This window comes from Oncorhynchus mykiss, chromosome 9 (assembly GCF_013265735.2).
Source record: "Oncorhynchus mykiss isolate Arlee chromosome 9, USDA_OmykA_1.1, whole genome shotgun sequence".
NCBI lineage: Eukaryota > Metazoa > Chordata > Actinopteri > Salmoniformes > Salmonidae > Oncorhynchus > Oncorhynchus mykiss.
This window is the reverse complement of record NC_048573.1, coordinates 49130-66213: the sequence shown is the minus strand read 5'-3', so window position 1 is coordinate 66213 and position 17084 is coordinate 49130.

Sequence of the window (17084 nt, the reverse complement as noted above, 5' to 3'; positions counted from 1 at the left end):
GTGGTTGTAACCTGTCCAGTGCTCTCAGGCTGTTACATTGGTATAATTTGAGGGGCGGAACAAAATGTGAGAGGGAGGTGACCTCTGAGGTACTGGGATATTTTTTAAATAGTAGTGTAGAGGCACATACAGAAGTTTTTTTATTTAACCTTTATTTAACTTGGCAATTCAGAATATACATGTTTTTATTTTTATAATGACGGCCTACACCTGCCGAACCCGCACGATGCCGGGCCAACTGAGATGCAGTGCCTTAGACTACTGAGATGCAGTGCCTTAGACAACTGAGATGCAGTGCCTTAGACTACTGAGATGCAGTGCCTTACATGGAACCCAAACCGGCTGCGCGCGTGCGTCATCGTGCGTAAATGTATTTTGTCCCCTCACACCAAACGCAATCACGACACGCAGGTTAAAAAATCAAAACAAACTCGACCAATGATATTAATTTGGGGACAGGTTGAAAAGCATTAAACATTTCTGGCACTTTAGCTAGTTAGCTTGCACTTGCTCGATAATTTGTCCTATTTAGCTAGCTTGTTGCTAGCTAATTTGTTCTTGGATATAAACGATGAGTTATTTGACATGAAATGCACAAGGTCTTCTACTACGACAATTAATCCACACATAAAACGGTCAACTGAATCGTTTCTAGTCATCTCTCTTCCTTCCAGGCTTTTTCTTCTTGACTTGTTGCGTTTCATAAATTAGGTACATTACCGCCACTGACCTCGTTCGTCTTTTAGTCACCCATGTGGGTATAACCAATGAGGAGATGGCACCTGGGTACCTGCTTCTATAAACCAATGAGGAGATGGGAGAGGCAGGACTGGCAGTGTGATCTGCGTCAGAAATAGAACTGATTGGGTGCAGTAATTGAGTAACAGATTTCTACATTTATTTTGCAACGCAAGCGGTGTAGTCAGCCTGTTAGACCGCTGCTCCACTTGGGAGCCAAAAGTTGCACACATGGGGGTAAAATTAGTAGCCTGGTCCCGGGAAAAATGTAGTCTTTTATCAATTAATTTCATACAATTCTATGGAATTTTACATGACTGGAGACTTTTTATATACTGCACAAATGATCGAAATTACAGGCTACTTTGACACTGAGAATCTGAGATCAATAAAAATGACATTGTATTGAATCCATCAATAGTTTAAGCCCAGGTGTGTTGTGGGTACAATATGAGGAAATTAGTCAAAGAAAATAGTTTCCAGTTTCACTGACTCAGGTCACGGGCAGGTGACACGGGCAGGTGATGGCCGAAGCATTCGTGCCAATAGCTTTTCCCTGTTACACTTCTCTGTAGAACAATACTTGGAAGTTGATCAAATATTTTGGCAGCCTACAGCATAGAGTATTCTATTTCAGCAGGAGACATTTGCTTTCCAATCTGTCGATTGTAGTTTAAATAAAAGGCTTGTATTGTCTGCATGCTCTTCACTGGTTGATTTCCTGCGTTCCCGACTAGGCCTTGTTATTGGTCCGTTCCTGACTAGGCTATGCCTTGTAATTGGGCCGTTCCAGACTAGGCCTTTTTATTAGTCTGTTCCCGACGAGGCCTTGTTATTGGGCCGTTCCCGACTAGGCTATGCCTTGTTATTGGGCCGTTCCCGACTAGGCTACGCCTTGTTGTTGGGCCGTTCCCGACTAGGCTATGCCTTGTTGTTGGGCCGTTCCCGACTAGGCTATGCCTTGTTGTTGGGCCGTTCCCGACTAGGCTATGCCTTGTTGTTGGGCCGTTCCCGACTAGGCTATGCCTTGTTATTGGGCCGTTCCCGACTAGGCTATGCCTTGTTGGGCCGTTCCCGACTAGGCTATGCCTTGTTGTTGGGCCGTTCCCGACTAGGCTATGCCTTGTTGTTGGGCCGTTCCCGACTAGGCTATGCCTTGTTATTGGGCCGTTCCCGACTAGGCTATGCCTTGTTGTAGGGCCGTTCCCGACCTAAATTAAATCAAAGTTTATCACGTGCGCCGAATACAACAGTGAAATGCTTACTTACAGGCTCTAACCAATAGTGCAAAAAATATGTTAGGTGAACAATAGGTAAGTAAAAAGACAGTGAAAAACAATAGCGAGGCTATAAAAGTAGAGGCTATATACAGTAGAGAGGCTATAAAAGTAGCAAGGCTACATACAGACACCAGTTATTCAGACCAATTGAGGTAGTATGTACATGAATGTATAGTTAAAGTGACTATGCATATATAAACAGAGTAGCAGCAGCGTAAAGGAGGGGTTGGGGGGGGGGTACAATGCAGGAGTCTTATGGTTTGGGGGTAAAAACTATTGAGAAGCCTTTTTGTCCTAGACTTAGCACTCCGGTATTGCTTGCCATGCGGTAGTTGAGAGAACAGTCTATGACCAGGGTGGCTGGGGTCTTTGACAGTTTTTAGAGCCTTCTCTGACACCGTCTGGTATAGAGGTCCTGGATGGCAGGAAGCTTGGCCCCAGTGATGTACTGGGCCGTACGCACTACCCTCTGTAGTGTCTTGCGGTCGGAGGCCAAGCAGTTGCCGTACCAGGCAGTGATGCAACCAGTCAGGCTGTTCCAGGCCTGGAGTGGGTGACAGGTAACTGTGTTTACAGTTAACAGTTACCTGTTACCCACTTCGGGTCTGGAACAGCTTGGTGGAAAGACCTGTCACCCACTCCAGGTCTGGAACAGCTTGGTGGAAACACAGTTACCTGTCACCCACTCCAGGCCTGGAACAGCTTGGTGGAAAGACCTGTCACCCACTTCAGGTCTGGAACAGCTTAGTAGAAAGACCTGTCACCCACTCCAGGTCTGGAACAGCTTGGTGGAAACACAGTTACCTGTCACCCACTCCAGGTCTGGAACAGCACAACCAGAAGAGGACTGGCCATCCCTCATAGCCTGGTTCCTCTCTAGGTTTCTTCTTAGGTTCCTGCCTTTCTAGGGAGTTTTTCCTAGCCACTGTGCTTCTACACCTGCATTGCTTGCTGTTTGGGGTTGCAGGCTGCGTTTCTGTACAGCACTTTGTGACATCTGCTGATGTAAAAGGGGCTTTATAAAATAAATGTGATAGATTTCCTGTATATGCTTCTGTTCATGTTAGTAACTCTAAATCTGAATATGACATTGAGTTGTCTTACCTTTCCTCAATAGGAAGTATTACATTAAGACAACACTTTCTCCTGGTCTTTCCTGCTGGGGACAGGGGGCTTCAGGGTTGGGAATGGAGGCCCTAGAAAAATTGAATATTAACAATAATTAGTGTCCACATTAATTAATGAATGAAATTCAATATGGGTTTGCTGTGTATCTCATCTGATTGAGAATTGCTGACGATATACTGACAATTTACTGTATATGTCTATTTTCTTTAGAAAAACTGCGTAGACTTGACAGAAAGTAGCTGAATGTTGAATTTTTGTTGCACACATCCAGTAATAAAATGTGGGATAATAAAAACAGTTTGACTGGAGCATTTCTTTACATTTTTTTTATTTGTTTATTTGCCAAGTATATTATTTATTTGATGACATCCACAAATTAACTGTGAGAGCCTATAATATAATTTCCCTCAAATGCAGTAATACAGAGTTAAGATAGCAGAGTAGGCAGGTCTGTGTGGGTCCAGAGATGGTTAAAGTCCCGAAAGCAGGCAGGGGAGTTCAAGAGCTTTGACTGTTTGGAGAGGAATTCCGAAGTTACTTTCATCTGGACCGAAACCAGTTCGATCACCTGCTCCAGATGGTTGGAGCCAGGATCGCCCGGATGGATACCAACTACCGGGAGTCCATCAGCCCAGTTGAACGCCTGGCGATTTGTCTCCGGGTAAGCTAAATTATAGTACATTTTTAAAGACTTTGATACCATAATTGATTGATATTTGATTCATTGTTTTTATGTGAAACCTAGCTAGCTAAAGGGCTCTCTAGTTAATAGTCCCTATTTGACATCAGATGTACTTTTACAGAATGTTCAAGTGGGTTTATTGGAACATTTTGCAAAAATGAAGAGCTCCCTTAAGTTGGGGTTTCTGCGGAAAGCTGATATGGGTCTGAATTCCTGAAGTGGGGGGAAGCGACTTTGAGTCTGGAATGAAGGAGTCTGTTTGTGTCAGAAGGTGCTGATAATGGGTCTGTTGGGGGAATAGGAACAGTGGGTCTGGGAGAGGTCTGGGGGTGGGGGACAGGGATGGGGGGGATAGGGATACGGACCCAGATTCGGGAAAGGGATAAGGATAGGCGTGGGCTGTTCACCCAGGTCAAGAGTCAGTACCTGGTCCAGAGTTCTACCGGGAGAATTATGGAGGTTAAGGTTAGGGCTAAGGTTAGGGCTTGGGTGGTTAGGGTTAAGTTTTGAATTTGAGTAGGGTTAAAAAGAGACTGATTTGTCTTGTGGTGTGCAGGCCTATTGTTGTGAACCCCTCCAATCTGAATACATTCTACTGTTAAAATACACTAGACTGACTCCTAAAAACCTTAACAAACGTAAGTAGGTTCATATTGCTTCTAAAAATGATAGTCTGAGTGGTTATCTAGGACCATGAAGGGACTAAGATGTTAAAATATACAAGGGGTCAAGGGATAGATGCTTTATTAGTACATAAACCAACACAGTTAAAAGCCCATATATCTATAAAAGTGCTATAAGATCAAGTGCTGAGTTGTTAAAACAAATTCAAATACATAAAAACAAAAGGAATAAAACTATTATAAATAAGCATCTGTTAAATATAAGAAAAGCCACACAAACTTTATTTATTGTGTTTTTTGTTTTAAGGCACATCCTTCTTCCAACTCCTTGAGAACCCTGTAAACAAGTGCTATGCCCTTCAATTGATCCTATCGTACCAGTTAAAAACGCTCATTCAGACCGCTAGGTGTAATTGATCCTATCTTACCAGTTAAAAACGCTCATTCAGACCGCTAGGTGTAATTGATCCTATCGTACCAGTTAAAAACGCTCATTCAGACCGCTAGGTGTAAATGATCCTATCGTACCAGTTAAAAACGCTCATTCAGACCGCTAGGTGTAATTGATCCTATCATACCAGTTAAAAACGCTCATTCAGACCGCTAGGTGTAATTGATCCTATCTTACCAGTTAAAAACGCTCATTCAGACCGCTAGGTGTAATTGATCCTATCGTACCAGTTAAAAACGCTCATTCAGACCGCTAGGTGTAATTGATCCTATCGTACCAGTTAAAACGCTCATTCAGACCGCTAGGTGTAATTGTTTGTAGGTCTCTTATCCACCTACGTTCCACTGCTTTTCACCGCCCACTGGTCTACCCAGAACGACTGTAATCCTGATATATTGAGGTAAGTGATGGGGTGATCCTGGAAATGAGTCACTAGTTCTGTGTGTAAATGGGCCCGTTTGATTTTGTATAGATGTTGTTTAAGTCTATTTTCTATTGTATACTGGGTTTCCCCAATGTAGTGTTTTTTTGCAAAATGTGCAAGTGATTATATATATGACATTTGGAGTGTAGAGTGAAATGGAGTCTAAAACTGGAGTGGAGGTCTTGCTGTATGAATTTGAAATGAATTGTCTTGGTCTGAAGTGGGCCGTGTAGGGTTCAGGTGGTTGTGGGGGCTTGGTACTGTATTTAGTTTGGATGAGGATGTCTTTGAGACTCTTATTCCTCCTAAATGCTGAGATTATTCTATACGGCTGGAGGGGTGCCTGTTGGGTGATGGAAAAATTGTGTTTGAATGCCTGATGTAACGGTCTGATCCTATGTGAGAATGTAGTAACTAGGGGGATGAGAATTGTCTGCTGCTCGGAAGGGGAATAAGAGGGGAATGAGAGGAGAAGATTGTGATTCCGAGGGGGGGGTCAATGTCCAAATCTGTTGTTCTAGGAGGGTTAGGGTTAGGGTTAGGGGTAGGGTTATGGTTAGGGTTAGTGGTGGGGTTAGGGTTCGTGGTGGGTTTAGGGTTCGGGTTAGTGGTGGGATTAGGGTTAGCGGTGGGGTTAGGGTTAGTGGTGGGTTTAGGGTTAGGGTTAGTGGTGGGGTTAGGGTTCGGGTTAGGGTTAGTGGTGGAATTAGGGTTAGTGGTGGGTTTAGGGTTAGGGTTAGTGGTGGGATTAGGGTTAGCGGTGGGGTTAGGGTTAGTGGTGGGGTTAGGGTTAGGGTTAGTGGTGGGATTAGGGTTAGTGGTGGAATTAGGGTTAGGGTTAGTGGTGGAATTAGGGTTAGGGTTAGTGGTGGAATTAGGGTTAGTGGTGGGATTAGGGTTAGCGGTGGGGTTAGGGGTTAGGGGCAGGAGAGGATACGAACCCGGGTTTAGGGTTAGTGGTGGGGTTAGGGTTAGTGGTGGGATTAGGGTAGGGGTTAGGGTTAGAGTTAGGGGTTGGGTTAGGGGCAGGGGCAGGAGCAGGGTACGAACCTGAATTAGGGTTAAGGTTAGGGTTAGGGTTAGTGGTGGGGTTAGGGGCAGGAGCAGGATACGAACCCGAATTCTGGTAAGGGTTAAGGTTAGGGTTATGGTCATGGTTGAAGTCAGGGGAAGGGGGGGATTTGGAAATGTCTCCAGAACCTCTATAATGAAGGTTGGGGTCAGAAAGAGTGATGGACAGACTTGTGTTATGTGAGTGTGTAGGTTGAATGGGCCCCCAAGGTGCTGTTTTTTATAGTTCTGAGATATCGTTTGGAGTGACCTCTCTGACTGAGTGCATGAAATAATGTTTGAATTGCTTTTCCCAGGTCCTGTTTGCAGGAGGAAATCCTATGAAACTGTATAATTTGTGATTTAACGATGCCCCTAAATGTATGTTTGGGGTGATAACTGTGTTTGTGGAGTAAAGCATGTGTATCTTGGTTTGAAATAAACTTTAGTGAATATTGTTTTTTGAGACTGATTTATGTGATTAAAGAAGACTGTAGTATCCAAGAAGTGTACTTCACATGGATCTATTATGTATTTAACCTTAATGGATGGGTGGTGACTGTTGAGAATGATAATTCAGTGAATAGTTGGATATCATGATGCCAGGCTCCTATAATGTCATCTAGAAGTCTGTAATAAAATGTAGGTTGATGTGGGCACTTGGCCAATGCCTCTCTCTCCCATTCAGCCATGTAAATGTTTGCATATGCCGGGGCAAATGTCTTCCCCATAGCTGTTCCCTCCACCTGTAAGTAGTGCTTATCATTGAATATAAAGTCATTGTGTGTGAGGCTGATTTCTAATAATTGTAGTATTTCATTGTCTGGTCTTTTGCTATCTGGGTGTCTATGGAAAATATTTCTGACCGTCTGTACTCCTGTTCCTGTATTCATGTTAGTGTATAAGCTATCAATGTCTATAGTGAATGTATATGTTTGGGAGGGAACAACTATGGGTTTGATCTTCTCAAGAAAGTGCTAAGTGTCTCTGAGGTAGCTGGGGTGTCTAGTGGAGAGAGGATTGATATAATGATCAATATATTGGGCTATGTTGTATGATTTGCTATTACAGTCTGATATGATTGGCCTGCCAGGAGGAACTTCATAGGGAATTTCTGCTCTTTATGAATGTTGCAAAGCAGGTAAAACAGTCTAGGTGGTGGAGTGTCTGGTCCAAATAGAAAGTCTGGTTGTTTTTTCGTGATGTGCCGTTTATCATAAAGTGTTTGTATGATTCTACGTAATTTAGTCTGGGTCTGTGGTTGTAGGCTGTTTCCTATTGGTACATAATACTTGGTGTTGGATAACTGTCTATTTGCCTCGTATATGTATTGATGTTTATCTAGGATCACTGTTTTAGATCCCTTATCTGCCGGTTTCAATATTATGTGAGGGTTGTTTATAAGTTATTTTATGGCTTGTCTTTCAATGCGGGTGATGTTGTCCTCTCTATCTGCCTGGGTGTGATAGTTGTGAAGGGTGTCTTGGTCGGTTCTGATTAGGTTCTTTACCCTCCTATCTATCTGGGACAGTTTGGGTTCCCAGATTGAAGGAAGGGTGAATGGTAAATGGTTGTCATTTCTCAGGTAGTCAAAGTAGTCTAGAAGTTTAAGTTGTCTATGATATTTATGTGTATCCCTATGAAGTTCTTCCCAGTCAAACTTACCAGGGCGGGGAATGAAAGACAACCCCCTCTCCAAGAGTTGTTTCTGCTGTGGGTTGAAAAGACTTGGACTAATTCATGGTGTTTGATAAGGAGGGGCCAACTACCCCCTCTGCTGGGTAATTTAAGAAAGCAACTGGGGGAGGAAGGGAGGGGGAGAGTACAGGGGGTTGGGGGAGAGTACAGGGGGTTGGGTGGAAAAGAAGGGTGTGGTGTGGCTAGGTGGGTCCAAATTGTGGGTAGAGCCTATTCTAAATTTAGCTGCTCACACCAATTCTTAAAAATGAGGTCTGCTGTGGTTGTTGTCCAGTGTAGCAGGTCTGTTGTGTGGAATTCATCATGGGGTATCTCCAAGAGAAATGGGCCATGTGTGGTTGTTGTCCAGTGTATCAGGTCTGTTGTGTGGAATTCATCATGGGGTATCTCCAAGAGAAATGGGCTATGTGTGGTTGTTGTCCAGTGTATCAGGTCTGTTGTGTGGAATTCATCATGGGGTATCTCCAAGAGAAATGGGCCATGTGTGGTGATGTAACCGTTAATGACTTTGAGGTTCCGTTTTCGATCTGGTGAAAGGAGGTGTGAGTGGTTAATAATGGGGATGTAAATAATTGCATTTGGGAAAGTGACTCTTGCTTCCTTGTGCATTGATGCAATCTGTTTGATTGATGTTTTGTATGGGTCATTATCCATATTGTTTATGCCCACTGAGAGAACCACTATGCTGGTGTTTAAATTAACCTCTGTTTTCTCCAGGACCTTTGTGAAATGTTGCTCCAGGGTAACTGTCCACTTGTATGTTTGGGTTATGAAATGGAGGGATTCTATTAACATTCGAGTCTCCCAAGACTAGTATTGGTTTATTTCCCTTAAAATTCCAACCCGCCACCTTGCCTTTTGGTCTGGCTTTATGGTACGATGGTTTCTGAAGGGTTGCTGGGGTTGTGGGTTGATGCTGAGGTTGTGGCTGGGGTTGGGGTTGGAATTCAAACTGGGGTGAATATGTTGAGGCGCCAGTTATACAGGGGTCTCGGACTGTCAGTGACATGGTGTCTTTTTGGGAGGGCTCAGATTGGTTGTTTTTGGGTTGTTGCCCATTGTTTTGTCCATTAATCGTCATTTGCCCCTGGAACTGCCCAGTCCTAGTCTCACCCCCTGATGTGGCACCTCCTGTTGGTGAGAGCGATAGAGGTGAAATCCTTTCCAAGATTTTAACTGAAACATTGCTGTGTTTATACACCTTGGTGGTAGGAGTTTTAACCAGGCGATTGGGGAGTGTTGCTATAACATTGAGGGTTTCTGGCTGGCTGCAGGCCCTGGAACTCAACTGGGGCCTGGATTAAATTAGAGGTGTTAGTGGTTATCAATTCAAGGTTGGAGTCTATGGTGGGCGATGGGGGACCAATAATACTTTGAATACTGTTCTCCTATGTGGTCCATGGGTTGTTTAATCTATGTGGGTCATGAGGGGAAGTGGAGGTAGGGATTCTGATAATCTCCTTTCCTTTTACCTTGGGAGAAAGGGAGGGAGTGGGTGCCATGTTGTTCTTAGAATGAAATGGGGAGTTGTTTGGGGCAATATTGCTGACATCTCTCTGTGTCTGTGAAGGTGCAACAGGGGAAGAGGGTGTTGAGGTACGGGTAAAGGAGGGAAGTCCTCCAACGAGGATGAGAAAGGAACTGGTGCTGAAGTGGTGGGCAGAGAAATCAACTGTGGTGGGGCCTGGATTTGAGCTGAGGCTGTATGCCAGTGGTTCTGTTGTTGTTCCAGTGGACCGGGCGCCGATGTGGTTATTGGCTGGCGGAGGCTGAGGCTGAGGGGAAGGGGAGCACTGTAGTGGGGTGAGAAAGGGTAGCCCTAGGGAGTTGTCTGTAGTGAGTTTCTAAGGAATTGTTCAAAATTGTATCCACTGTAAATATTCCCTTACCTTTGATCTTCATCAGAATGCACTCCCAGGAATCCTAGTTCCACAATAAATGGTTGTTTTGTTCGATAATGTCCATTATTTATGTCCAAGTAGCTACTTTTGCTAGCACGTTTAGTACACATGTCCAAACGCTTGTGCAGGTCCAGTCGGACAAAAACTTCAAAAAGTTATATTACAGGTCGAATAAACTTGTCAAACTAAGTAGAGAATCAATCTTCAGGATGTTGTTATCCTAAATATTCAATAACGTTCCAACCGGAGAATTCCTTTGTGTCTACAGAAGGTTCCATAAGGTTCCAACCGGAGAATTCCTTTGTGTCTACAGAAGGTTCCATAAGGTTCCAACCGGAGAATTCCTTTGTGTCTACAGAAGGTTCCATAAGGTTCCAACCGGAGAATTCCTTTGTGTCTACACAAGGTTCCATAAGGTTCCAACCGGAGAATTCCTTTGTGTCTACAGAAGGTTCCATAAGGTTCCAACCGGAGAATTCCTTTGTGTCTACAGAAGGTTCCATAAAGTTCCAACCGGAGAATTCCTTTGTGTCTACAGAAGTAATGGAACGCAAGGCGATATCATGTGGAATGTGCATGACCAGGACCTGGCACTCTGCCAGACCACTGACTGAAACAGCTCACAGTAGAGGCTTCATTCAACGTTCTACAGACTGTTGACATCTAGTGCAGTGGTTCTTAACCTTGTTGGAGGTACTGAACCCCACCAGTTTCATATGCGCATTCACCGAACCCTTCTTAATTGGAAAAATAAAATATGATTTTTTCAAATTCAAAACATAGGTATATATTTTACTGGTGCACAAAATGAACCGTGCATCAACATCACTGTGTTCAAAGAACAAAATCATCAAAACATGATTTTCACACAAAAACATAAAGAATATTTACTGCAAATCAGTGTGACTTCTGCTGTTGCCTTTCAGAGACCAGTTCAGAAATGCGCGGCTTCACCTTGGCAAGTGCCACTCTGTCATTTTAGCAACAAAGTCTGTTCCTTTTCTTCATTTTGATGTCCAGCATCCTCGAAAAGGATTGCTCGCAAAGATATGTTGTAACTGGAACATTTAGAAGATACTCAAGGCCCTGGGGGCTGTAGGGGAAAACTGGAATGGAGCATTTTGAATGCCCTGGGGGCTGTAGGGGAAACCTGGAATGGAGCATTTCGAATGCCCTGGGGGCTGTAGGGGGAACCTGGAATGGAGCATTTTGAATGCCCTGGAGACTGTAGGGGGAACCTGGAATGGAGCATTTTGAATGCCCTGGAGGCTGTAGGGGGAACCTGGAATGGAACATTTAGAAGATACTCAAGGTCCTGGGGATGGTAGGGGGAACCTGGAATGGAACATTTAGAAGATACTCACGGACCTGTGGGCTGTAGGGGGAACCTGGAATGGAGCATTTAGAAGATACTCAAGACCCTGGGGGCTGTAAGGGGAACCTGGAATGGAGCATTTTGAATGCCCTGGGGGCTGTAGGAGGAACCTGGAATGGAACTTTTAGAAGATACTCAAGGCCCTGGGGGCTGTAGGGGGAACCTGGAATGGAACATTTTGAATGCCCTGGGGGCTGTAGGGGGAACCTAGAATGGAGCATTTTGAATGCCCTGGGGGCTGTAGGGGGAACCTGGAATGGAGCTTTTTGAATGCCCTGGGTGTTGTAGGGGGAACCTGGAATGGAGCATTTTGTATGCCCTGAGGGCTGTAGGGGGAACCTGGAATGGAGCATTTTGAATGCCCTGGGGGCTGTAGGGGAAACCTGGAATGGAGCATTTCGAATGTCCGGGTGGCCTTAGGGGGAACCTGGAATGGAGCATTTTGAATGCCCTGGGGGCTGTAGGGGGAACCTGGAATGGAGCATTTTGAATGCCCTGGAGGCTGTAGGGGGAACCTGGAATGGAACATTTAGAAGATACTCAAGGTCCTGGGGATGGTAGGGGGAACCTGGAATGGAACATTTAGAAGATACTCAAGGCCCTGTGGGCTGTAGGGGGAACCTGGAATGGAGCATTTAGAAGATACTCAAGACCCTGGGGGCTGTAAGGGGAACCTGGAATGGAGCATTTTGAATGCCCTGGGGGCTGTAGGAGGAACCTGGAATGGAACATTTAGAAGATACTCAAGGCCCTGGGGGCTGTAGGGGGAACCTGGAATGGAACATTTAGAAGATACTCAAGGCCCTGGGGGCTGTAGGGGGAACCTGGATTGGAGCATTTTGAATAACCTGGGGGCTGTAGGGGGAACCTGGAATGGAGCATTTTGTATGCTCTGGGGGCTGTAGGGGAAACCTGGACTGGAGCATTTTGAATGCCCTGGGGGCTGTAGGGGGAACCTGGACTGGAGCATTTTGAATGCCCTGGGGGCTTTAGGGGGAACCTGGAATGGAGCATTTGGAATGCCCTGGGGGCTGTAGGGGGAACCTGGAATGGAGCATTTTGAATGCCCTGGAGGCTGTAGGGGGAACCTGGAATGGAACATTTAGAAGATACTCAAGGTCCTGGGGATGGTAGGGGGAACCTGGAATGGAACATTTAGAAGATACTCAAGGCCCTGGGGGCTGTAGGGGGAAACTGGAATGGAGCATTTTGAATGCCCTGGGGGCTGTAGGAGGAACCTGGAATGGAACATTTAGAAGATACTCAAGGCCCTGGGGGCTGTAGGGGGAACCTGGAATGGAACATTTAGAAGATACTCAAGGCCCTGGGGGCTGTAAGGGGAACCTGGAATGGAGCATTTTGAATGCCCTGGGGGCTGTAGGAGGAACCTGGAATGGAACATTTAGAAGATACTCAAGGCCCTGGGGGGTGTAGGGGGAACCTGGAATGGAACATTTAGAAGATACTCAAGGCCCTGGGGGCTGTAGGGGGAACCTGGATTGGAGCATTTTGAATAACCTGGGGGCTGTAGGGGGAACCTGGAATGGAGCATTTTGTATAATCTGGGGGCTGTAGGGGGAACCTGGAATTGAACATTTAGAATGCCCTGGGGGCTGTAGGGGGAACCTGGAATGGAACATTTTGAATGCCCTGGGGGCTGTAGGGAGAACCTGGAATGGAGCATTTTGAATGCCCTGGGGGCTGTAGGGGGAACCTGGAATTGAACATTTAGAATGCCCTGGGAGCTGTAGGGGGAACCTGGAATGGAGCATTTTGAATGCCCTGGGTGTTGTAGGGGGAACCTGGAATGGAGCATTTTGTATGCCCTGAGGGCTGTAGGGGGAACCTGGAATGGAGCATTTTGAATGCCCTGGGGGCTGTAGGGGAAACCTGGAATGGAGCATTTCGAATGTCCTGGTGGCTGTAGGGGGAACCTGGAATGGAGCATTTTGAATGCCCTGGGGGCTGTAGGGGGAACCTGGAATGGAGCATTTTGAACGCCCTCGAGGCTGTAGGGGGAACCTGGAATGGAACATTTAGAAGATACTCAAGGTCATGGGGATGGTAGGGGGAACCTGGAATGGAACATTTAGAAGATACTCAAGGCCCTGTGGGCTGTAGGGGGAACCTGGAATGGAGCATTTAGAAGATACTCAAGGCCCTGGGGGCTGTAGGGGGAACCTGGAATGGAACATTTAGAAGATACTCAAGGCCCTGGGGGCTGTAGGGGGAACCTGGATTGGAGCATTTTGAATAACCTGTGGGCTGTAGGGGGAACCTGGAATGGAGCATTTTGTATGCTCTGGGGGCTGTAGGGGAAACCTGGACTGGAGCATTTTGAATGCCCTGGGGGCTGTAGGAGGAACCTGGAATGGAACATTTATTAGATACTCAAGGCCCTGGGGGCTGTAGGGGGAACCTGGAATGGAACATTTATTAGATACTCAAGACCCTGGGGGCTGTAAGGGGAACCTGGAATGGAGCATTTTGAATGCCCTGGGTGCTGTAGGAGGAACCTGGAATGGAACATTTATTAGATACTCAAGGCCCTGGGGGCTGTAGGGGGAACCTGGAATGGAACATTTAGAAGATACTCAAGGCCCTGGGGGCTGTAGGGGGAACCTGGATTGGAGCATTTTGAATAACCTGTGGGCTGTAGGGGGAACCTGGAATGGAGCATTTTGTATGCTCTGGGGGCTGTAGGGGAAACCTGGACTGGAGCATTTTGAATGCCCTGGGGGCTGTAGGGGGGAACCTGGAATGGAGCATTTGGAATGCCCTGGGGGTTGTAGGGGGAACCTGGAATGGAGCATTTTGAATGCCCTGGAGGCTGTAGGGGGAACCTGGAATGGAACATTTAGAAGATACTCAAGGTCCTGGGGATGGTAGGGGGAACCTGGAATGGAACATTTAGAAGATACTCAAGGCCCTGGGGGCTGTAGGGGGAAACTGGAATCGAGCATTTTGAATGCCCTGGGGGCTGTAGGAGGAACCTGGAATGGAACATTTAGAAGATACTCAAGGCCCTGGGGGCTGTAGGGGGAACCTGGAATGGAATATTTAGAAGATACTCAAGGCCCTTGGGGCTGTAGGTGGAAACTGGAATGGAGCGTTTTGAATGCCCTGGGGGCTGTAGGGGGAACCTGGATTGGAGCATTTTGAATAACCTGGGGGCTGTAGGGGAAACCTGGAATGGAGCATTTTGAATGCCCTGGGGGCTGTAGGGGAAACTGGAATGGAACATTTAGAAGATACTCAAGGCCCTGGGGGCTGTAAGGGGAACCTGGAATGGAGCATTTAGAAGATACTCAAGACCCTGGGGGCTGTAAGGGGAACCTGGAATGGAGCATTTTGAATGCCCTGGGGGCTGTAGGGGGATTCTGGAATGGAGCATTTTGAATGCCCTGGGGGCTGTAGGGGGAACCTGGAATGTTAGCATTTTGTATGCCCTGGGGGCTGTAGGGGGATCCTGGAATGTAGCATTTTCAATGCCCTGGGGGCTGTAGGGGGAACCTGGAATTGAGTATTTAGAAGATACTCAAGGCCCTGGGGGCTGTAGGGGGAACCTGGAATGGAACATTTAGAATGCACTGTGGGCTGTAGGGGGATTCTGGAATGGAGCATTTTGAATGCCCAGGGTGCTGTAGGGGGAACCTGGAATTGAGTATTTAGAAGATACTCAAGGCCCTGGGGGCTGTAGGGGGAACCTGGAATGGAACATTTAGAATGCACTGTGGGCTGTAGGGGGAACCTGGATTGGAGCATTTTGAATGCCCTGGGGGCTGTAGGGGGAACCTGCAATGTTAGCATTTTGTATGCCCTGGGGGCTGTAGGGGGAACCTGGAATGTAGCATTTTCAATGCCCTGGGGGCTGTAGTGGGAACCTGGAATTGAGTATTTAGAAGATACTCAAGGCCCTGGGGGCTGTAGGGGGAACCTGGAATGGAACATTTAGAATGCACTGTGAGCTATAGGGGGAACCTGGAATGGAGCATTTGGAATTCCCTGGGGGCTGTAGGGGGAACCTGCAATGGAACATTTAGAATGCCCTGGGGGCTGTAGGGGGAACCTGGAATGGAGCATTTTGAATGCCCTGCGGGCTGTAGGGAGAACATGGAATGGAACACCTAGATGATACTCAAGACCCTGGGGGCTGTATTGGCAACCTGGAATGGAACATTTAGAATGCCCTGGGGGCTGTAGGGGGAACCTGGAATGGAGCATTTGGAATGCCCTGGGGGCTGTAGGGGGAACCTGGAATGGAGCATTTTGAATGCCCTGGGGGCTGTAGAGGGAACCTGGAATGGAGCATTTAGAATGCCCTGGGGGCTGTAGGGGGAACCTGGGATGGAGCATTTAGAATGCCCTGGGGGCTGTAGGGGGAACCTGGAATGGAAAATTTAGAATGCCCTGGGGGCTGTAGGGGGAACCTGGAATTGAGTATTTAGAAGATACTCAAGGCCCTGTGGGCCTGTAGGGGGAACCTGGAATTGAGTATTTAGAAGATACTCAAGGCCCTGGGGGCTGTAGAGGGATCCTGAAATGGAGCATTTTGAATGCCCTGGGTGTTGTAGGGGGAACCTGGAATGGAGCATTTTGTATGCCCTGGGGGCTGTAGCGGGAACCTGGAATGGAGCATTTTGAATAACCTGGGGGCTGTAGGGGAAACCTGGAATGGAGCATTTTGAATGCCCTGGGGGCTGTAGGGGAAACTGGAATGGAACATTTAGAAGATACTCAAGGCCCTGGGGGCTGTAAGGGGAACCTGGAATGGAGCATTTAGAAGATACTCAAGACCCTGGGGGCTGTAAGGGGAACCTGGAATGGAGCATTTTGAATGCCCTGGGGGCTGTAGGGGGATTCTGGAATGGAGCATTTTGAATGCCCTGGGGGCTGTAGGGGGAACCTGGAATGTTAGCATTTTGTATGCCCTGGGGGCTGTAGGGGGATCCTGGAATGTAGCATTTTCAATGCCCTGGGGGCTGTAGGGGGAACCTGGAATTGAGTATTTAGAAGATACTCAAGGCCCTGGGGGCTGTAGGGGGAACCTGGAATGGAACATTTAGAATGCACTGTGGGCTGTAGGGGGAACCTGGAATGGAGCATTTTGAATGCCCTGGGGGCTGTAGGGGGAACCTGCAATGTTAGCATTTTGTATGCCCTGGGGGCTGTAGGGGGAACCTGGAATGTAGCATTTTCAATGCCCTGGGGGCTGTAGTGGGAACCTGGAATTGAGTATTTAGAAGATACTCAAGGCCCTGGGGGCTGTAGGGGGAACCTGGAATGGAACATTTAGAATGCACTGTGAGCTGTAGGGGGAACCTGGAATGGAGCATTTGGAATTCCCTGGGGGCTGTAGGGGGAACCTGCAATGGAACATTTAGAATGCCCTGGGGGCTGTAGGGGGAACCTGGAATGGAGCATTTTGAATGCCCTGCGGGCTGTAGGGAGAACATGGAATGGAACACCTAGATGATACTCAAGGCCCTGGGGGCTGTATTGGCAACCTGGAATGGAACATTTAGAATGCCCTGGGGGCTGTAGGGGGAACCTGGAATGGAGCATTTGGAATGCCCTGGGGGCTGTAGGGGGAACCTGGAATGGAGCATTTTGAATGCCCTGGGGGCTGTAGAGGGAACCTGGAATGGAGCATTTAGAATGCCCTGGGGGCTGTAGGAGGAACCTGGAATGGAACATTTAGAAGATACTCAAGGCCCTGGGGGGTGTAGGGGGA